The sequence below is a fragment of the Aythya ferina genome, assembly GCF_964211825.1.
Source record: "Aythya ferina genome assembly, chromosome: 1".
Classification (NCBI taxonomy): domain Eukaryota; kingdom Metazoa; phylum Chordata; class Aves; order Anseriformes; family Anatidae; genus Aythya; species Aythya ferina.
Genome location: NC_140296.1, coordinates 176,742,858 through 176,766,182, shown reverse-complemented (window position 1 = coordinate 176,766,182; position 23,325 = coordinate 176,742,858). Strand labels below are relative to the sequence as shown.

At 38.9% G+C, this 23,325-nt stretch overlaps 1 protein-coding gene across 33 annotated transcripts in view; it reads left to right on the top strand.

The window, feature by feature from the left end:
• The window catches only part of NRCAM (neuronal cell adhesion molecule), a 151,749-nt gene that overhangs the window by 47,390 nt on the left and 81,034 nt on the right, over window positions 1–23,325 (top strand). For 29 of the 33 annotated variants that reach the window (XM_084514177.1, XM_084514170.1, XM_084514175.1 and 26 more), the window contains exon 2: window positions 2,702–2,796. The exons of 1 other annotated variant lie outside the window; for it this stretch is intronic. The gene's annotated coding sequence lies outside the window, so the exon portion shown is untranslated. Of the gene's footprint in view, window positions 1–2,138; window positions 2,274–2,701; window positions 2,797–17,222; window positions 17,482–23,325 lie in introns of those variants that run through there. 3 more of the 33 variants (XM_084514180.1, XM_084514179.1, XM_084514163.1) reach the window with 3 other exon arrangements.

Here is a 23,325-nt window from a genome sequence, read left to right as displayed (position 1 = left end):
CACATCACAGCAAAAGAATGTGATCCTGGACTGTAAATAGGTTACAGCCATGGATGCCAAAAAAGAACTATAGCAAATATTTATTTTTGGAGCAGAATGAGTGTAGTCCAGACATCCCAAGAGCCTGATATTCTGACCGTTTCATACACAACAGCTGAAAAAGTTTGACTGCTTGTAATACAGTTTCTTTTCTCTCACTAAAACACTGAAAACTGTAATGCTTTATAGTATGTCCCAAACAATATATGTCATTAAGTAACAGTATTTAGCTCAGAGGAGTAAAGGGAACTGGTTGTTTTTTTCACCCCTTCTTTTGATGTGTGTTAGGGCTCTGGGAAGGATTATCAACTGTGTCAACATTGATCTGTGGCTCTGCAGAGCTTTTTTTTTTTTTTTTTTTTTTTTTTTCTTTTTTTTCTGTATGTGAAGTCTTACACAGAAGCTGCCCATCCTGGGTCTAACATCACACCTAACTTTTACACCTAGCCCTTGAGGCTGCAGCTTTTTTTAATGGTACTAACATCCAGGCAGGGATAAACGGGATAAACTTCTGTCATTGCATAGACTAAAGTCTCTTATAAAACATGCTGGCCATGTTCACCCAATGCGCTTTGAGTTTCATCTGGGTACCGTGACGTCCCTGTGGCCCTAATACACAGTTGGTTCATGTTTGCAGTTCAGAGCATCTCAAGCAGGGAGAGCTATATGGCAGCCCACCAAAGGGATGAGTCTGCAGCATGGTGTTACACATGTGGTGTGTGGGGGTATGGGGGTGTTTATGCAGACAGTGCCTTGAAGGGACTGTCTCAAACAGAGGCTCTAAACTTGTGCAGTCCTGACAGTATGACCCTTCAGAAGTGGCCCTTGGGCTGGAGAGTTCCCTTACATGTCCTTGGGTTTCCACGTGGGGGAGTGAGTTGGTGGCCAAACCAGCCAGGAAGCAATGTGAGTGGTAGGGTAGATGAATCTTCACGTAGAAGTTGAATATGTCTGATTAGTGTCATACCTGAGCATTTTGGTCAGTTAGGAGCAGCATGCTTGTAGCAGTTCGGAAAGCAAGTTCACTGTTGCCTGTGGCTGATACAGGTCTGGGTGGGGGACAAGCAGCTGTTCCCCCCAGAGAATATGGGTAGGGAGGGGTTTGAGTGCTTGAGTAAAGCTGAAGGCAATGAAGTGAATTTCACCCTGGTGAAATAAATGCTAGATATCAAACTTCCAACGTGACAAAGATAACATGTTCATTCCAGTGCTTTATTATGTAAGAGTAACAATATGATTTGAAAGAGCAGGGTGAAGAGCGATTTATGAGAAGAGTGCACTTTGCTACTGTAAGAAACAGTTATAAGAGAGTTTGTTCAACATTTAGGATTTTGCCAGGTTACAGGACAATTTAGCAATAAAAATGTTCTTTAAAATACTCTGAAAGAAACTTCGACAGGGTTATCAAATTAAACCAATCTTAGTGGAGCACTAAGTTTGCAGTCTCTTGTTTTATCCTACAAGATGGTGCTCATCTACAGATAAGAGTAAATGATAAGCTTTTCTGCAGATAAAATTTGTACTTTTATGTACACTAAATAAAATAACACGTGGCTTGACTGCAGCGATGCTAATCTGGTGCTTCACTTCGTCACTGGTTCACTGAAATAAAGACTGTAGGTGGCAAGCAGAGCTGAATTTGCAGATGATCAACATGTGCTGTAAAGCCAGAGGACTATCATGGGAATCCTCAGTTCTAAATTTTTTGTAGCTCACTGTCAAAATTTGTGATCCTACATGAACCATACTCACGTGTTCAACTCCACGTGTGCTTAACTGTGAAAAAATAAACAGCCTCTTTCTCAACGAAGCCTCACATATGTCTAAAATAGGGTGTTAAAGTAACAAAGACTTGATAGTGGTAGTGCATGCACAGTTCTCATGAATAAATGAGGAAGGTCACAGCTGAATTGAAGACAAGCCCTCACCTGCTGTTTCCTCTTTCCTTGTATTGTGCTTTTAATGTGGGGGGTTGGCTGGAGGGGGAAGGGTTGTCTGTCTCATCCCTCAATTAGGATTTAGGATATTCTCCTAGAAAGCATGAGATCAGGCAGTTTATGAATAGGCTATAAACCCTGATCTCTTGCTTTCCGGGCACGTGCTGTGACCAGAAGCTTTTCCTGCAGAGGCTTGCTGTCAGTGCTGCTCTGACCTCTCCCAGCTAATTTCTAAGTAGAAGCTTGGGCATCTGTATCGCAAAGCACACTGCAGCATTTGATCTTGAAGAGAGAGAGGTACCCCAATGTGCCTTAAGTTACTGAACTTCAAGAAGATGTTGTTAGTCTTTTCCAGTGGCTTGGTCAAGTCTTGGGAAGCACTGACTGTTTTTCACTGACACTATAAAAAACCTGTATACCTGTATGGGTGGCCTGGTTTGATTGGATGGGTCTGTTTTCGTTATTTTGGGGAGCTAAATGCAAAGTATAATTTTGAAACCTATGATGCTTCTTTTGTTCCTGATGCCTCTTATTTTTCCTTAAGCCCAACATATATAAATTAGTTCCTAGTAAAATGTCATTCCTCTTGACACCACTTAAACCATACCTGATTTAGCATTGCAGCTATATTATGAAGACATTTCTGAAGTATTTGTTGTAGTTTAATAGTGAGTGTAATTATTGACCTGTATGAAGATTTCAGGTTCTATATCACTTTTTTGCAGGCAAGACAGTAAGGTAAAGATCTGCCATACAACAAATAAGAAAGAAGGAAAAGTAATTATATAGACCATCTGTCTCAGAAGTTATTTTTACAAAGGTAAGATATTTTTTTTCTATTTAAATTTTAATTTCCCATGCCAAATATAGGGAAAAAAAGCTACTGGCATTAAGTTTTTCTTTATTAAGTTTCTTCTTTCTATAGCTTCTTTTAAGTACTATCAGGATAGTCATATTATGCTTTTAGCTGCATTTCCACATTTGTTTAGGTTAACAGCTTGTGATTAATATAAATTTTACAATATCATCACAGCTTTTACCTGAATAGCTCAAATCAAATACATTAACTAGGAGAGCAGCTATAAGTATTTCGTAGCTTCATATAAATAAAGGAAGGCTTCATCATCTCGGATGTGCCTTGCTGGAGAGGACAGGTGTCGGGACAAGTTAACTAGTAAACAAGTGGGTCTGAAAAACAGAATTTAGAAGGGACTTAAAATATTTCTGTACCAAAAGAGTTTTTTCTTCTATGATAGATCACAGATTTGGTGGTGGAGACATTCTGAACTCTTCAGTCTCATGGTTTAGATCCCAAGGTTAAAATGTCTGTTTTGGAAGTTTTGAAATAAGCTTTGATTTTTTTTTTTTTTTTTTTTTTCAATTGCCCTCCAACCCCTTTGTGCTCTTGTATTTCAATTGAATAACTTTCAGTATAAGAACAGAGATAGCCTTACTCGAAGTCAGAAGTAACTGCTGAATAGTCATCTGTGTTTTAATATCTGAATCTTTTGAACAAAAAATCTGATTTTGGGGTCTTGAATACAGTATTGTATGCAGTCTGCTAAAACAGACTTCTTTCATAGTGCGTAGGCATGGATGGCTCCACAGTGGTTTATCTCTCATTTATGTGTTCAAACAGAAGGGACATCTGAAAGTGTCAATAATAGGTTTAAAATAGAGAAAGGAGAAGATAGACACTGAAAACTTTTGACTTTCGAACTGTTTGCTGGTGGTGTTTCTGAAAGTAAAACTTAGTCCATCTTTTCCCTCCAGCAAAGGTATTTTAATCTTTCAGGGATCTTTTCTGAAAGTGTTCTTGTGTTAGTCACTCAAGAGTTAAACGTAGCTTTGCATAACGAGGACTGTTACTGTAAGGTTTTGAAACTAGACTGCTCTGAAAAGATAACCATTGAAGATTCTGAAAGGCTTTTTGGATGGTAACCAAGTTAAGGAAGCTCTAAGGTTCTTTGGCTTTCCTGCTAGCTGCTTTCACTCACCAGGATCCTGGCACCCTATCCCTGTGCCCTCATTGCCTCCGTAGCTCCAGTTCTTCTGTCAGGGAATGCCACCATACAATAGGCCCCCTGGGGCTACTTGGATGAGTGACAACCAGCCAGCTCCAAAGTGACAAGTGTTTGAATGTCTAATTGGGTCAGTGCACAGGTGCCTGCTCCTCATGAGGGAGATGTTCTAGCTTTTCTCTGGGACTTTCTCTTGGTTCCCTTCGTTTTTCTTACAGCTGTAAAGCAAAACTGTCTATAGTTTATTGCAAGAGAACAAGCATTAGGAAGGAAGAAGGATGACCTCCCCCTAGACTGTTTTGGTTAAAATAACATTAGCACTTGAGTGCTGACTGGACGGGAGGCAAAAAAATCCATTGAGGAGATGGATGTATGCTGATAGAAATAGATGATATAGTAGATTATAATAAAGAAACTGGATTGGTGGAAAAAAAAACAAACACAACACATTGTATTTGCTCATTGTATTTACATAGTTCTCATACTGGTTAGTGCTAGAGTCTTGTGCATAAGGGTTGTGTGGGAAAGACAAAAAAATGGTTTAGCTATGTTTGTACAGTGAGTCCATTCCCAAATCTAATAAACAACTTGTCTTCGTAGAATGCAATCAGATACAGGCAACTGATGTGCAAGGGAACAGTTTCAACTTACTGAAGGCATACTCTGAGCAAAGAAGACAACTGGCACTAAGTCCGTGTTACTCAGGTGTTGTTGCTCCCGTTCCATCTCTCCCTCAAAGAACTATAGAATACTTGGGGTTGGAAGGGATGTGTAGAGATCATCTAGTCCAACAACACCTCTGCTGCACAGTCAACTAGAGCAGCTTGTTGTTTGGACAATTGGTTCAAATGTTTGACTGCCTTCAAAGTAGAAAAGTGCTTTCTTGTGTTCAGATGGAAGTTCATCTGTTTTAATTTGTACCCATTGCTTCTTGTCCTGCCTCAGAGCACCACTGAGAAATGTTCTTTAGCCCCGCCCCCATCAGATATTTATACACATGGTATAAATACATTATTCAAGATATCTTCAAGCATCCTCTTCTTCAGGCTAGAGTCCCAGCTTTTTCAGTATCACCTCAGAGATCAGATGCTCCAATCCATTAATTGTTTTTATGGTTCTTCACTGGATTCACTCCAGTATGCCTGCATCTCACTTGTACTGTGGAGCCCGTGAGTGGACACACCACTCTGAATATGTTTCACCAGTGCTGAGGAGAGGGGAAAGATGTCTTATTTTGACCTGCTGGCAACATTTTTACTAATGCAACCCAGGATACTGTTGGTCTTCTCTGCTTCAAGGGCACCCTGCTGGCTCATGGCCAACTCATATTCCACCAGGACCCCCAGGTGCTTTTCTGCCGAGCTGCTTTCCAGCTGGTCAGCCCCAGCCTGTGCTGCTGCCTGGGGTTGTTCTTCCCAGGTGGAGGAGTTTGTATTTCCTTTTGTTGAACCTCATGAGCTACCTGTTGGGCTGTTGTTCAGACTGTTGTTTAAAGCTTTAAACAAAGATGTTTAACAGTACAGGCCCACTATCAATCAAAGCTTTGTTAAACAAAGAAATACTGAGTATTTCTTTTATGTTACATACATTATTGCAAATTTGAGGTGATTCCTGTGGCAATCACGAGAACAACCAAAGTCATAAATGAACACTATACAACATTTTAAAAATAATTTTAATTGGGATGTGTCTTTGTTCTATTTTTGCTCTGAAAAGTTTTCTGAGCTTTCAGCTTCCTGTGAGAGAAACAATGGTGAAGGATCTTGAGAATATATTTGAATGCAGAATTCTTGTTCTGTGCTGCATATACATTCACTAAAATCCCATGAAGAGTGACTGTTAAACACAGAAAGCAGCAAACGCAAATATTAAGACCTGGGTTTATTACATCTCATCTTAGGTGCTTGGATACCTCAGATAAATTAACAGCATGGTTGTTTAGGGAAGAAAATTTTTGGTAGGCAACTTGAATTCTGACAATTGTCTCATCTGTCTACCTATGTGTAGAGTTGGTGTGTAAGTGCAAAGAGCAGAGAAGGTAGCAGTATGCAGAAAGGAGAGGGAATAGGAGATCAGTGAATCACTGATTTGTTAGTGGAACTTCAACCTATGTGTTTTGCAGCTGCTTTCTGCTGTTCTTCTTTCCAATTTGCTTAGTCAAGTTAGAATATTACTGCTCCTTTGAAAATTGTTTCACCCATTCCCACTGTTGGTGATCTATTTTAGAATATACTATTGTTAGTATGAAGTGCCCAGCTTTAAGAGAAATATTTGGTTGTTTTTGTTTCTTGATACTAAAAGAATAAAAGTAATGAAAAAGCTAGAACTCTCAGTAATAACTTTTTAGTTAGCTTTATTTATTTCCAAATGTTTTTGCTCTTGTAACAAAATGCATGGTTACAGAATCTCAAAATGGTTGAGGTCATCTTGTCCAAGTTCCTTGCTCAAGCATAGAGCAGACTTTCCAGGACCATGTTCAGATGCCTTTTGAGCATCTCCAAGGATTGGGATTCCACCACTGCCACAGTTGAGCTTTTCCAGATCTCAGTCACCCTCAGAGTAAAAAAGTGTTTCCTGATGTTCAAGCAGAGCCTCCTGTTTTGCAATTTCTTTTGTGCCTGGATGATCTGTTAGTATGTCCAAATGATATCCAACCTTTGCTTTCCAGAGATCCATGACTGCACCTTTTCTATCTTTCAATGCTAGCTCTTAGGGGTGCTCTAATTCTGAAATTTTATTTAAAAATATTATACTGTTGAGTGTACAAACTGGGAAAGAAAATTACATATCAGATGCTCTTACTGAATGCTTGGATAAGCTCCAATAGTAGTAAAAAAAAAAAAAAATCAACAAAACAACAATAACAACAGAAAAAACATACCTTCCAGAGCTTGGAAATATTTCACCCAAAATTTATTTATTTGCAACCTGGGAAGTCCTTTTCTGCATCATTACAAGGAATAATTTATAACATTTTAAATGTTGGTAAAGCCATTATTTTAAAATTGGTGCACTCAAACATCATCTGTTGTAAGTATGTCAGTAGATATAACTAGAAGCCAAGATAAAGTACTGTCTTTAACATAAATGCTGTTTTCTTTTTTTCAGTAGATTCTTTTCCAGTGTCTAATGACACCCCCTGTAGCTAATCGTGTTTTGATTATAGAAGAGAAACTAGATTCCGTCTTAGGGTTTCTCAGTGAATGCATTTTGCATATCTCTGTTTTGTAAAGCAAAATGCAGGGGGAGCAGGGGAGAGGAAATTATAACCATTTTTGCAGACCTGACAGAATAAAGCAAATGTTTAAGTAGACCAGTATTAAAAATAAATAAATAAATTTAAGTTCCAACTGAAGATTTTTTTTGTTAAGTGTGTCCATGCAACTTTTAAGTGGCAACTTCACTGAGGCTTAATAGTGTGGTTAATAACGTTTTTCCCCTACAATTCCTCAGTGGAAGCTTAAGTGAGACTTATACAGGTGCTTTTACTTATCACAGCTACTTTGTCTGGCAAATATATATCATTTGATCTTCAAAGACTCTTCAGTCTATACAATTAATGGAATCATAGAATAATTTAGGTTTTAAGGTCTTCTGGTGGGCTTGGAAGTCATCTAGTCCAACCTCTTGTACAAAGACTTTAGTCAGACTGTAGTCAGAGCAGAACGTTCAGGGCTTAGTCTCATTTATTTTAGAAATCTCCAAAGGCTGGGGATTCTACAGCCTCCTTGGACAATTTAGTCATATGCTTAACTGCCCTCCTTGGAGAATTTTTTGTTCAGGTCCGATTGGACTTCTTCTTGCTTCACCTTGTGAGTTCTCAAGTTTCTTGGCCTTTCGTAGTGCACCTTGAAGAAGTCTACATTTTCTGGAACCTTACTTTTGGAGTGGAAGACTGATTAGGTTCCTTCTTGGCCTTCTTTTTTTCCAGCTAAAACAAATTCAGTTTTCTGAGCATCCTTGTACATTATGTGCTCCTTGAACATCAAAGCAGCTGTTCACTGGACTCCAAGTTCCTTAGTGTTTTGCAGTTGAAGGACCCAAAACCAGACGCAGTTTTCAAGATGAATAAATACCTCATGAATATCAAGTAGAGCAGTTGCATACTTTTCTTCAATCTGCTGACTATGCTTTTGTTCCTGCCCCCTCCTTCTCTTGCTGTGATTGGCACACATATGTGTGAAACTCTGTCTTCTGTTGTGATTGGGACTTCATGCTGCACATATATATAAGTATAAAATGTACCCAGTTGTATCGATCAAGGGCTGATTGTTTAGTTTAGTACTACTACCTCGTGTGAGGGGAAATAGTGGAAAGTTAAGAGACTAGAGCAAAAGATGCAGGCTGAAACAAGAAATATGAAAGTAAGAATTAAATAGTTTAATTCTGCTTATTAGCTTTAAATAGAAAGTGTAGAAGACATTATATGAAATCTTAAAGGAGCATCTATTGTAGAAAAAAAATTGGTGAACCACAGTGGTGGTTTTACCCTGCTGGGGAGCTGAACTGCATTGCAACTGCTCTCTAACTCCCCCTCCTCAAACGAAAAAGGAGAGAAAAACAAAGATGGAAAGAGCTCAAGGGCAATTATCATCATGGGCAAAACAGACTCAGCATAGGGAGATTAATATAATTTATTGCCTATCGCTAGCAGACTAGAACAGTCAGAAATTAAATCAAACTAAAAACACCTTCCCCCCTATTCACCCTCTTCCACCTCGTCCCCTCAACAGCACAGGGGAACAGGGAATGGGGGCTGCGGTCAGTCCCTGAAACTTCATCTCTGCCGCCTGCTCTCCTGCACTGACCTGGGGGTCTGCAGGGCTGCTTCTCACTCCTCTCTCCCCCAGCTGCTGTTGTGCAGCAGGTTTTCCCCCTTTCTTAAAACTGCTCTCCAAGATGCACAAACATTTCTTATTGACTCGGCTCTGGGTAGCAGCGGATCCCTTTGGAGCTGGCTGAAACTGGCCCTTATCTAACATGGGGCAGCTGCTGGGCTTTGCACATAGAGGCAACCCCTACAGCCCCCCTGGGTTAGTTTTTCCTATACAGGAGATGGGAGTAAAATATTTTAGAATTATTCTTGAAATACAAGAATAAAGCAAATCAAACTAGCTGATAAATTTATAGTCTGTTTAGGCATAAATCCTAGAATTTCAGAGTTAAATTAAGCATAACAAAAAGCAATCACACCTAAAGGCAGGATTATTTTAACCTGGTGGTGCAGCCAAAGGCAAAAACAAGTGTCCAGACTTAATCTTTTTGTTATCATGCTTCGAACAGGTTTATTCTCAACAGGACCTCTTATTTGTGAGGCTTAGAGTCTTGCAAAACATTCATCCACATGCTTTTCTTTTTTGTTCATCAGCCACATGGCAGTTATTCTTTCACACCCTCTTCCCTGTTTTGATTTCTCTTTGAGTCTAGGGCTTGGTATTGGGAATGTACAAAAGTAACACCAAGTGAAGCCCTGACTTGATAGTTTATAAAAATACTAAGGTACTGTAGGGCAACATTATACTTATTTGTTTAAAGTCTATTTGTTTATACCTCTTATTTGTTTAAAGTTTGTATTAGTAAATATCTTATGTAACACATCAACATGAGAAATGGGCAAAGAAACATAGTGCTGAAAGAGACTGCAGCATTGGGAAGAAAACCCTGAATACATCTTCTTCCTTTGGTCTGTCACAGGGAAGGCTTGACAGTGTTGAATTTGTTATAGAGTGGTTTCCCAGTGCATAAGCTCCTGCTCATATTTCCACGTGTATGAAGTAATAAACAAGGAATCTGAAACAAAGGATGTAATTAATTCAGATTTCAGAAAAACTTGTGATACTGTACGACACAGAAGATGAGCTTACAAAATCAATTAGGAAAAGACCACTGGAATGGATTACAGCAGGATATAAAGGGCAAAGGATAACAGCTCAATATGGACAGGGATAAACTGTTTTCTAAGTCACTATTTTTTATCACTATCTAAAATAATAAAAGAAGATTAAGTTTCTTGGTTTTATTACAGGTTTATAGAATAGTTAGTAAATGTAATGAACAGGCATTATTAGTGGATGAGCTGGAAAGATTTATGCATCAATAAAATGTAATGGATAATGAGTTAAGGCAGCAAATGTACATTTTAATATCTGGAGGGCTTCAGCCTTTGTTAAAGGATGATGTCCTTTTGCAGAGCAGTGCAGATAGCCCCTTAACTATCTGATTATTTTTTTTTGCAACAGGAGTGTATTATGTCTAAATATCTACAAATATTTAAGTGCTTGACATAATGTAACACTGTTATTTTTTTTCTATTTATTTCAAGGAAATCATATTCTAAAAGCTTTAAGACTTCAGATCATTTTTGTGCTATTGGTTGTGCTGCATGTTGATCTCTGAAACAAGATGTTCACGTTATCACTGTTAAAATTTGTTAGTAGATGAAGAGGTATCTAGAATGTATGGATTTATTTCTAAGAAGATAGGGATATGATGGGCTAACAAATCCAGATCTGTGCTTAACATAGAAAGAATAAAAGGCAAGTAGAGGCTTTTAACTCAATTCCCCCTTTTTTTTTCTTCCTCCCCCAAAATCTCCTTGTTAGTTCCACTATATCAGAATCAGGGAGTAACACCGAGGGAAGGCATAAAATGGACGGAAGATTATTGACTGCTGAAGTAATTACTCCGTTGAATGAGCTTTAGTTTCTGACTGCTACAGTCTTAAAAATCCTGGACAATATTTTGTTGTACTATGCCCAGGGAAAAATAATAATAATAAATAATAATAATATTTATATGTATATATTGTTCCATCCACTAGTATCCAAACGTTTTACATTTCCTGAGCCTCAGATGCTCCTTAGTAGAAAGAACCTTCTGAAATGTACAGAAATGTTAAGTAACAGCATTTGTGTATTTATTCCTCATGCCCTGCACTTCTCTCAACACGATGCTGTATGTACATCAACCAGAATTAATTTCTTGCCTACCTCTACTCTCTTCATAGGAGGAAGAGGAGGCTGGTGCCCTATCTCAGGACAGTTGTCCAAGGGGCTCTTTTCTTCCTCTGTTAAGCAATCTGGCCTGTTTGCAGTCAAGAGGCTCAGGAGGTTCATAAGAAAAGCAGCTTTAGTATCTCTTGCTCCTTTTGGCAACCTGAAGGAGCACTGTTGGGTTGCCCTGCCTTTTTCCCTCCAGTTAAGTCCACATGTGCCTCTGCAAGCAAGTCAGGCCCAACTTCTAACCGTTTAGTTTCACTAGGGTTCTCATAACGTAATTTACTTTCTAAAATATGATATGCGCATGTGCTGAAATATGTCTTGTTCACAGCAAAGAGATGTAAAAAACCTTTGGCATCTGTCCCGTTCTTTCAGGCATAAAGTTCATTAAGAAAAATCTCTGTTAGACTGTTCTTGCATGGAAACCCAAACCATCTACACTGAACACATTACTTTTTGTTTATCTGAAACCTACAGATTTACATACCATGCCAGAACTCATTTGCAGAGTAGCATGGGTCGACTTTAATAGTCATAGCTTCTAAGGTAAATGATACTTTTTTTCCAGGCTATGATTTAAGACCCCTTCTTGATTTCTGTTCCCGTTCTTTATCCTACAAATGTACATATATTTCAGCATTGTAAAAAGTGATGGAAAATTCAGAGACAAATCTGGGGAATATAGAGACATAGATTGGAGCTTCTAAAGTATTTTCAATTTCCGTTGTTTCTCTTAAATTATTTACCATATTTGTAGATCTTTAATGTCTGCTACTCGCCTGCTGTTTTATTTTATTTTTTTCTGAGCTTTTCTAGCTGTTGTGTTGCTAGGACATACCCAAGTAGCTACAAAGGTTATAAAGCATTCAATGGAAAAAGCTTTTCAATGAAGTATAGAAGCAGTACAATAATAAATTATATGAAGATTCTGAAATATAAAATTCGAAGCAATATCTTTATATTTGTAGAAGTATGAGTTTGTTTGCAAAAAGCTTGACTTTGATTAAAAATGAAATAACAGTTAGCCCTTTGTGTTCCAACACCCTGAATTGAGTATCTGGTGTTTACAAATCTTGATTTTTCTGAATTGGCAATTTAAAAAGTATTTACTAGAATATTCAAAAAATGTGTCAAGCATGATTAACAGTCTGTATTCTAGTGTGAACATCTTTTTTTTTGTAGAGTTGTTTCTAAACTTCAAAAAATAAATAGATTATTCATACCACCCTAGGCACTGCTGCAATTCTGTATTATTTCAATTTACACTCTCCTGACAGATAATAGATTTTCCTGAATTACATGAGGTGCATAGTTTACAGTATTATGCAACAACGTCAGCACTTTTAGGGTAGTTACTACAACTATTTGGCATTTTCTTTGAAAATAAATTGCTCAGTTTAGCTTTGCATCCCCTGCCTTGCAAGAATTTTGAGTCCTTTTACTTTATTATGGAAAACTAGTCATTTTGAGAAGTTACAAAACTGAGAATCTAAAATTCTTTCATGTAATAAAAAGCTAATTTACTAAACTAGTAACTAGTTATAACTTAGTAACTTATATATATTTATATTTTTATTAACTGGATGCTCCTCCCCGCTGTATTTCTTATGTTGTCATCATTTGAACCTTGACAACTTGATGGTAAACAGTCCATTTAGAGAACCTGCCAAGAATGAAAGAACTATGTAATGAAGTATAAATAAGGTAGATACTTGAATTGAGTAAGAAACACATTTTCAAATATGAAACCTTTTCAAATTTGAGTTGCAGTGCTTATGTAGCTAGATCCACAATTTATGTGACTAAGCATCTCAGTTCTCAAAAGCACTGCTCAGGCATAACTTCGGACTGCATTCAGTGAGAACTGCCACCTCCTGTACCGGTCTGCATTTATCTTGGTGAGCCTTGTCCAGACAAAATTTGATTCTATGGCTGGAGGCCAGCAGAGCAGCTCTGCCCTCCCCACTGACCGTGGAAAGATATGTAGGGCTTAGAGGCTGTTTGTTCCTTCCCTCTGGAGTCTCTCAGGGCTGGTCTACAACTTGAAAGTTTTGTTAGCAATTTAATAGGCAATTAAATTCTCAGGAAGTACTTCAAAGGAAAAATGGGTGTTTGGCTGGCAGGAATGGATGTTTTCCAGCCAGAGAAAAGAGAGGAAAAATGTTGCAAGGATGATTTAAGCCCTGTAGGTATTTTTTCAAATAACTTGCCATCAACTGTTGTATTTTCCTACTTTTGTTCAGGAAGTTTGTTCAGGCAAGTTTCTCCAGTCCTCTAACTGAAATAGTAACTCTAAGGCCACACAGCTTTTGAAGGAATTGAAGCTTCTTCACATCTAGAAAAGCAGACTGCAGAAGGGCAGCGTGCGTCTGCTAGTTCATGTCTTTCAAGCACTTGCACTGCAGTAGAGCTGTATCATTGACATACTTAAAGGGTAGCATTAGATGCACAGTATTTCCTATTGAAAGAGTAAATATAGTATTTTGGTGTCTTTGGGAGTTCACACTTTTTTTTTATTCTTTGGATGAGTGATGATCAGAGGGCTGGAGCACCTCTCCTATGGGGACAGGCTGAGGGAGTTGGGGTTGTTCAGCCTGGAGAAGAGAAGGGTCCAGGGAGACCTTACAGCATCCTGCCGGTGCCTAAAGGGGCCTACAGGAAAGCTGGGGAGGGACTCTTTGTCAGGGGTTGTAGTGATAGGACAAGGAGTAATGGATATAAACTAAAAGAGGGTAGATTTAGGTTAGATATGAGGAAGGAAGAAATTCTTCACGCAGAGGGTGGTGAGGCACCAGAACACCAGAGCAGCTGTGGCTGCCCCATCCCTGGAGGTGCTCAAGGCCAGGCTGGATGGGGCTTTGGGCAACCTGGTCTGGTGGGAGGTGTCCCTGCCCATGGCAGGGGGTTGGAGCTGGGTGGGCTTTGAGGTCCCTTCCAACCCAAACCGTTCTGTGATTCTATGCAAATACTTGCAATAACAATGAGATGGTTGAGGAACCTTGGAAAGTATAAGTTCTAGATGTACCACATCAGATCCTTGGTTAGTGAAATGTTCGTGAATTCTGTTAATATATAAAAAATGCTGGAAAGAAAGAAAATATTCCTGCAGCCTGCAGATGTTAAAAGTGGAAGTGGGATTCAAAGGAAGCCATAAACTATTTTTTTTTTCTAAGTTAACAACTGAACCTTGTTCCTTGCTTTACACAGTTCACCCAAAACAATATCTAATGTGAAATACAGTTGTGATTCTCAGCATTTTCGTAGATTATGCTGCTATCAGTTTTTAACTTAAAAACTAAGCTTTTTGAGCTGTAAAATCAGTTTGCTCACTACAAAAGTTTTCTTTGTTTAGTCAGTTGAAAATTAACACAAGTTTAGAAAGTCGACAGGGCATTTTGTTTGACTCATTTTTTGGCACTGCTACTGAAAAGTGATCAGTAACTCATGCTTAAACTATAAAGAAACTAGATCCACACCTATTATTTCCAAAACCCAAGTCGTTCTTTCATGGTGTTTTACACTTGCTCACTGGTTTCCCATAAGTAAGTTATGAAAAAGATTTTAAAAGCTTGATTCTTCATACTGTTGTTGCAAAAATCATGCTGGTAGCCTATGTGAAGGTGCTGGAGCACAGATACATAGGAAACAAAACTGGGAAGGGTTTAGCCTATATATTCTATAAAATATATTTTATATGTTCTATAGAAGCAGTCATACTAAAGGCTTACCACAAACAAATGTGCTATACTGACTTAAACAGCCATCACCATCCTTGCCTTTTCCCAGCATTACTGCAACATTTAGATAATGTGTCTTGAAACTGAAATGAGATCTAATGGCTAATTTAAAGCCTTATCTTTTGAGGAACTGGAAGGGCTGGTGGAGTGGGAGAGAATTTTATGTAATTGCATTTTGGTATAAGAGCTTTCCTGTAGTATATAAAAGGGGGATAACCACAAAAAAAGCTTCCTTAAACCTCTGAATTTTTATTGTGCCATATCAAAGTGAATAAAGGTATTTGTCGATGTAACTGTTTTACTTGAAAGACCCAAGGTGAATGCTGAATTCTGTTCTTTCTCACAAACATGCTGTAGCAGGATGTACTGTTTGCCAAATAGGGCTGAGCTGAGCATCAGAAGTAGCTTCCGGAAAGCATCAAGTGGTGTATCAGAGTATGGGCCTGCTATTCCAGGGAAGTCCTACAGAAGGGGATACCTAGATTTTGGAAGATACTATCCTGTTATTATTTACAGTTTATAATCTATAGATGCAGTTATTTGGGTTTCCTTGATTGCATAATGGCTCAACAACAGAAGAAATATAAATTCCTTAGAGTCTTGTGATTATGGCCCTTTACTAGCTTAAACCTGGACAGAAAAAAGCCTGGGATATAGGTTTCCTCCTACTTCATCATTGCATTGCTTTCAAGTACAACTACCTGAAAGGAAGTTGTGGGGAGCTGGGGGTCACCCTCTTCTCACAGGTAACTAGTGATACGACTAGAGAGAATGGCCTCAAGTTGCACCAGGGGAGGTTCAGGTTGGAAATTAGGAGAAATTTCTCTTCAGAAAGAGCAGTCAGGCATTGGCACAGGTTGCCCAGGGAGGTGGTGGAGTCACTGTCCCTGGGGGTGTTAAAGGAAAGGTTGGACGTGGTGCTCACAGACATGGTTTAGTGGGTGACATTGGTGGTAGGGGAACGGCTGAACCAGATGATCTTGGAGGTCTTTTCCAACCCTAATGATTCTATATACTACTGTGCACAGTGTTACAACTTCCTTCTTTCATGCTCAGTCATACTGTAGTCTCATACTGTACAAGAGGTTTTCAGCTCTGGTTTCATGCTGATATAACTGTACTTAAAACTCTCAGGAGAAAGAATTATTTTTTTTCCCAGTAGTTTCTGTTGGTTGTGCTAGGTATTTCCTCCCTGAGACTGTTGTGAGTACTGTGCACAAGTACTGTATCTGCCTCTTTTGTGTTGTGTTCACTGTAATGGGAGACGTAGATGCCCAGACCAGCGATGCGAAGCGCATACGTCCTTACTTTGTTCAGTGCTGGGAAGCCTGTGTCAGTTGTTTCTTGGTTTGGTCCTAAGTGTTCGAGTAGGATTCTGTGGCTTGTGCATACAGTATTTGAAATTCTGAGCTTGTTTATCATCACATTTGTCAGTGAATATCCCCAGAGTTGCATAGCTTTCAGCTGGTGGAATGACTTAACTGTTCAAAACCAATGTTTTCTTCCCTCCGAGAATGTAAGTAATCAAATGCTACAAACACTGAGTTGCAGATTGTGACAACAATCATAGCAACCTCAGTGGAGGACTCCTCTGTGGGCTATCGACCTTGCATTCAGGTCTGCAGGGCACCTTCAAGAAGGGATATCATGCAGAGAAGTGAGCATAGGAGAGAAGAGTTACAAAGAACACAGACTTAGGACACAACCAGACTGTGAGGTCGATATAGGTGTGGTGTGTGCATTCGTACCTTGACAAATGGCAGCGTTTATCTCTGTTACTCATGTGGCTGCCATACTTGCCTGTTCAGCCAGCAGCTGCCTGTGAGATGCCCTGTGAGTGACAGTCTCTTCCCAGGGGTGGGTGAGACAGGGTGTGCACGGCACCTTTGCTAGCAGGCACTCTCTTGCACCCTGCTCTCTTCTCACAGAAGTCAGGAAAATGGGTTGCTCTCCTGAGCTTAAAGCACGTCAGTATGGCGTGACCACCGTTTTGTTTCCTGGAGGCACTCATTCTGCAGCAGGGTCTGCAGCTCTTTGGTTCTTGTACCCAGTAGGTCCCTTATTTGATTTGAGAAGCATGTTTGGGTGCAATCCCCTCTAAGTGAACTCAGGAACAGAATTCCTGTTGACCTTACTTTAGTTAGGATATCATCTGTTATTATGGGCTGTCTGTGGTGAGATTGCATTCTCATCACATCATTGCATTCTGGTGGGTGTATGAAAACTGAGGGAATAAGCTTTAAATGATTTAATATACTTCCTTAGTTGATTTTTGTCAAGCTCATTGTATCTGTACTAGTCTATGTATGAGGAAGACCCACAAAGACCCAAGCAAAGATGTCTATGCTTTATTCAACTATATTTATTTGAAAGGTGAGTGGCTATGGCAGGACAGGAGAAGCCTTCTGTGATGCCTCACACAGCAAACACATCTGGCCCATTCTTGGACTTTGTCACTAAACGGCAGTTACAACACCATTGTTTTTACAGGTACAACAATTCCTTACCATCCATTCACATTGGGAAATGACTGACACAGCACGCCATGCTGTGTTGGTGTAACGGTTGCTTTATAACATGGTGACTTCTCAACTAATCATGTAGCAGACCGGTGTAGAGAAGTCCTTCAAACTGCTGAGCCAACTGATCTTACTGCCAATCAGCCTGCCTGCCTTTCTCCCTGCCGGTGGGTGCTGCTGTCCTGTGAGAGCCAACTAAATCGCTCATTTGATCATTTACCTGCTTACATGTAAGTCTCGACGAGTCCTTTATTGAGCTGCCTGGAAGAAGACTTTTGTCTGTAACCTTACACTACCCATAGTTTGTTAGTGTTGAGGTTAAATTAAATTTGGCACAAACCTGCAGTGGTAGACCAGAAGCCAGTATAAGTTGCTGAGGAGTTGGGAATAATGGCTCTGGTTTTGTCGTGTGGATTTGGGGAACACACGCTAGCATTATAAGTCTAAGTATGGAAAACTAAAAAGTTTGGCACCAAACTTAGATGGCAGAGGCAAGAAGAGCAACATCAGTTTTAAATAGAGCTGACCTAAAATCTCACTGACCTTATAGCTTGATGAGTAAAGTACTACATTGGTCTGTATGGGCACTGTCATCAGGGGGAAAGAAATGCTTATAGCATCACTTTGCATTCATTTGGGATCCCTATAAGAATGTTAAAATGTAGCAAGGGATTTCAGACTTCTAATTAAACACCAGGGATTGCATACCCTTTTTGTTGCAAGAGATGAAATCTAAAATTTGTAGTATGAAGATCATCCAAAAAAAAAAACAAAACACCTTATACTTTTTTTTCCAACCCATTTAAGCCCTTTGTGAAATAGACAAACTATTTTATTTGGAAAGGCACCAACACTTTCAGGCTTTTATTAAATGATTAATCTCTACAATTTGTGGATTCTGAAGCAGAAACGTTGTTACATAATGCATAATGAAGAATATGTCATCTCACATTTATTCCACAGAGGCTTTTGTTTTGGGATTCATGAAGCCTCGTGGATCTTCTAAAAATCAGCAGATGTGAGCACTGTAATGGCTCAGTAATGTCATCTGTCTGGTGTCAGGAGCCCTGTTTTGCAGTAGCTTAAGTGTCTTTTGATACGTGCTGTGGTCTGGTAATGTTTTAAAGCTCTCTGGCTTTACTAAAGAGTAAATGGCTGAGTATCAGCAGTTTCTAAAGCCTTTTAATACTGCTGAAAGAACAGATAATGACAGTGTACAGTGCTAGAACAAGAAAACAAAGACTGGATATACAAATATTGATGGCCACTTAGTTTCTAAAATAATTGCAGTTCATGTGGTTTTGGCTTTTACAAGTTTGGAGTATAGTTCCTTTTTGTTGAATTTCTATGAAGTGTTATTCAGGAAACACATTTCTGCAAGAAAACTGTCAAATGTTTAGCCACAGAAAGTGAAAACAGTTCTTTGAAAGGTGTCACCCAGTCATCTGTCAGTGTATTCATTAGTTTTTGAAATGCCACCAAAATAGCCATGAATTAACAAGGAAAAAGTATTTTGAAAGAAGATACATCCTTCTCATGTTAAAAATTATACTAGGTTTTTATACTGACTTTATACAGAAAATTTATACTCACCTAACCTAGTGGCAAAATGAGAGAAGAAATTAAATATGCTGCCAGGCAAAATATAATAAAAATGGGTTCTGTGGATTATTCAGAAATTCTTTTATCCCCACTTGTTATATAATTTCCTTTAAAGCAAGTCATGAGAGGCTGGAAAAGGGATGGACAAGCTCTCTGGGAACTAGAAAGGTCCTTTTGTGTCTGCCTACCGCAGCACTTAATCTCAGTCAAGTGGCAAATGGAAAGACTCTACCTACTCTCACTACCAAGGGAGTGCATTCACCTCTGTTCATAAAGTGTGCTTTCTTTCATTAAGAAAGGTTAATATCTTTTTCACTGAAATCTGTATGAAATAAAACCATGTGTAAAGAATTTAATTATGAATTTCTGAGCACAGCGTCTTTAAAATTACAACTGGGTTAGTAGAGCACTTCCTGCAAAAAATCTGGTGTCTGTCAACATCTTTCTATAATTGTTGGTAGCACTGCTGTTAGTTGTTTCACATTTAGGATAGCTGACTACCTTTAGAGTACAAAAAAAAAAAGCTTATTTGTTGCCTTCTGTTAAAGCCGTGTGATGCTGACAGCTGTAGCTACTGCTTTTTGTTTGTGACAAAGTTAAGGAGCTAAGCATCTTTCCACTCAAAATACCTTACCACTCAAAAAAAAAAAAAAAAAAAAAAAAGAGGTATTCCTGCAAATTTTCAAATCAACTGAAGACAGCACCATGCTGAAAGGGAGGAAGAAGATTTGACAGAGGCTATTAAGTGTCACTACCTAGAAAGTGACCCTGGCAGAAACGGAGGAAGTGAGCTTCTTCTTAGGGTGCTGCACAAAAAGGCTATAAAGGCACAAAAGCAGCTTCTGATTTACTTTTGAAAGAATGTCACATCAGACTCTGAGATATAAATGAAATACATTTTTTTACATCTTTTTTTGGGAATAACCTACACACCAAGATGCCTCTTGGGCAGTGTTCATGCCAAAAGCAACATTGCTCTTATTCTACTGGACAGTGCTTTTAGAAATTTCTTTGGCTCTGCTCTAAGTTGTTTTCCTTGGCTTTGAAGAGTATTCTTCACCAGTGCTTCAGTGGGGAGAAATAGTCAACTTAGAGTGGGGATACTTCAGTAAGGCCCAGCTTGGTTCCATGAAGACTTACATGTAGGTTGAGGCTCTAGTTTCACATGATGTTTTGCTTCAGGTTGTCATTCAAAACATGACATCCAAAAGAAGATGTCATCCAAAGAGGTGGTCCTTTTTGGGTGATCTCTATCAGGTCGGAACCTTATGTTTTCTTACCTAGGTTTCTTTTTTCCTGAATCAATGAAGTTGAGGATGCTACAATTCCTAGACCAAATGTAAGGAGAAAGGGCAGGAAGTTGCAGTGAGGCACTGAAGAAGAGCTCAGCACCTCCCTATCTTCTTGGAAACTGCTTGTTATCAAATCAAAGCAAGCCTAGTGTGAAAATCCGCCCTGTTTTAAGTATCAACATTCTCACTCAAGAGAAAAGCAACGTTGGAGACAACTGTAAGGACCACTCTTACAAAAACAGGAGTGTAATCATTGAGTGGATAGCCCTAATTTCCCCTCTCTCTTCCCCTCAGTTTCTGTTTTATTTTGTGGAGATTAGCCAACTTTAATGCAGCAAAGCAGAGGAGGGTGGCTTTTAAGGAAGTAGTTGTTCTAGTGTACGTGAACCTCCCTTTTCATACCTGCAAGTGCATAGAATATGTGGAAGACAGAGTACTGAAATGTACCTTCGTTGAAGTGATGTACTTTGATGATCAGGAAGCTGCAGATTCAATTGCTGGCAGAAACTAGCCCTTATTCCGGCCCATAATGCTTTTATAGTAGCAAAGGGAATTGTGTGGGCAACTTCATTTCTACTCCGTGATAAAGTTATTTTACGTTTAATTGTATTTGTTTTCTTCACTGAGATTTCATTAGATGCTTTTTTTGGTACAGGTGTCTTGACCTAAAAACATTAGAATTTGTTCAATTTTAAACAATATTTAAACTATTATTCTTTCATTTTTAAATCTTTGAGTCTTTTCTTCCTCTTTCTGTTTTCCCCATGACATTCAATATCTCTGCTAAACCAGTGCAGTGACTTAGGTAAACTTTCTCTGATTAAACATGTGAGAAAGCATGTGTTTGAAGTTCTGAGTGTCTCAGTCATACCAACTGTTGGCTTTATGTCTGGAAATACTGGTTTTTGATATTAAACAACAGGTATATCACACTTTTCCCAGCCTATACTCATGTGAATATATCTTGCAGTATTAAAAACAGCCAAGAGCTTAAGCTGTTAAAGAAGATGGGAATGTGGTTCAATTAAGCAGAAATTTTATTATCTTGCATGGCAGCTACCCAGCAGCAAGCATTATGTGTCGAAACACACATAATTTATTGGACCCAGCCTAATGCTGGGAACCCACTATCAAGATTAAAGGAGAATGAAAAAAGGTCTTACTTCATCTTCACCATCTCTACAGTTTTGTAGGGGGTGCTTCCAGACAATCCCTTTCCACAGCATCAAGCTGCTGTTATAGATCCAACTATGAAGTTAAAAACGGGATGAGTGAATTCAGAGATCCCCTATGATGCACTAAAAAGCCTTAAGACGTGCATCTTAACAGAGACACAAACTCTTTTCCTTTTCTGCTATTTAGGGTTGTAAGAAAAGTATTCCTATGCCCTGTTGATGTGCCCTAAACATGTTGATGCCTGTTTTATGCTTTTTTCCTTCTGCTCGGAGAAGGAAAAAGCATAAAGCATGCTGATGCCTGTTCTATGCTTTTTCCTTCTGGCTGCAAGGGTTTTGTCATTGTGTCCAGTGAATGTTCTACAGGAACCAACTTGACATAACCCCTTACATAACCCCTTCCATGAGCTTGATCCAATTCCATCTAAAACAGTGTGAGAAGTCTGTTTCAGGACCTCAAATTAGAAGACAATTACACAGAAGCTAAGCAAAAAAGAAAAACAAAACAACAGCAAACAACAAACCAAACACAACCTCAATTTCTTTTAATATTTTAATGTATTGATATTAAAGACATTGTTTTCATGCACTTAGAGATGTAAGTTGATTTTCTGCTTCAAATTTTACTCTGATGATGAACAAATCTATTAGTTACAGTCTATATGTTCTCTGGACAAATTGAACCCAACTTAATTGTAGAATAATTATGAACTAATTTATCATGTGGTTTAGGATAGAAAATGGTGAACTACCAAATCATTGTAGTGAAACAGCCTGAGTCAATGTACTACAAAAGAAGAAAGGAATACAAATTGTGAGAGGAGTGCTCCTAGAGGAATCACTAACTATTATCAGCTTGTCTCAGCTGTTGAAACATCCCTCTTTAAGAGGGTATTTTATTATTAATTTAGTATTTTATTACTGAGAAAAGCCATATCTCAAAGCCTTTGCCTCCATATGGGGTATAGAGTGTTCTCATTTAAAGTCTGATTGATTTGTTCCTTGATGGACTTTATTTCCCAGGACCTTTCTTTGTAGAGGGCTACTCCCTCAGCAGCATGGCAAACTGCTCTTCCTCCAGTCTGGTGGTGTCCTGAACTAGCTGACAGCCTTCAGGAAGAAAGAAAAGGCAGCATCTGTCTGCCTTTGAGAAGAAAAGGAGCTTAGGAGAGATCAGGCTGGGAGAGGGAGACAAGACATACGTTCCCAACTGTTTGTCTTCAGGTCCTGCCTTGATTTGTTGCTTCTTTTCGTAAGGAGATACTCTGATCTTGTGGTGGGTGTGCACAACAGCAACCCTCGTAAACATCATGAAACTACATGCTGAGTAGGGTTGCCTTCCTCTTGCCCCATCCATCTGCCGTGTGAAGTGTTTCCCAAGAGCCCCGTGTAAGTCTTTAACTCTTTCCCACAGACCGTACAAAAACTACAAAAGTCCCTACGAGTTCTGCTTTCCACAAGTCTTGCTCCGAGATAGACACGATATTCTTCTGAGCAAATCTGAACTGGGAGTTGGAGTCGTAGAACCCTAGGGAATAACGCCTGAAGGGAAGTTAAAGGTGAGAATAAAACCCAGGCTGATGTGAGAGATTTAAGAACAGGAGATCAAAACTTAGATTCCTCCCAACGGTGCAGTAGTTCCTACATGTCCTTGCAGACCCAATTAAAATAACATTTGATTAAAATGAATAGAACAAAGCACTGTTTTAAGTGGTGCTAAGTCTCTGGATAAATTGAAAAACCAGCAAAATTTAATTTTATATTGAAGATTAAAGAATACTTTCTGGTCTTAGTTATATTATGGTTTCTCTGGTGTATAAGCAGTAAGGCAATTTAATGTAAAATTAAAAATCTGTGGACAACAGCATCTCTCCCAATATAAATTAGCATGACTGAGAAAATCATTTTAGCCTTTAATGTTGATTTATAGCAGTTTTGTATTCTTTATATGTTGAAATCCAGGACAGTATTATGCTAATACAGCTGTATCACCTGCAGGTGTTAC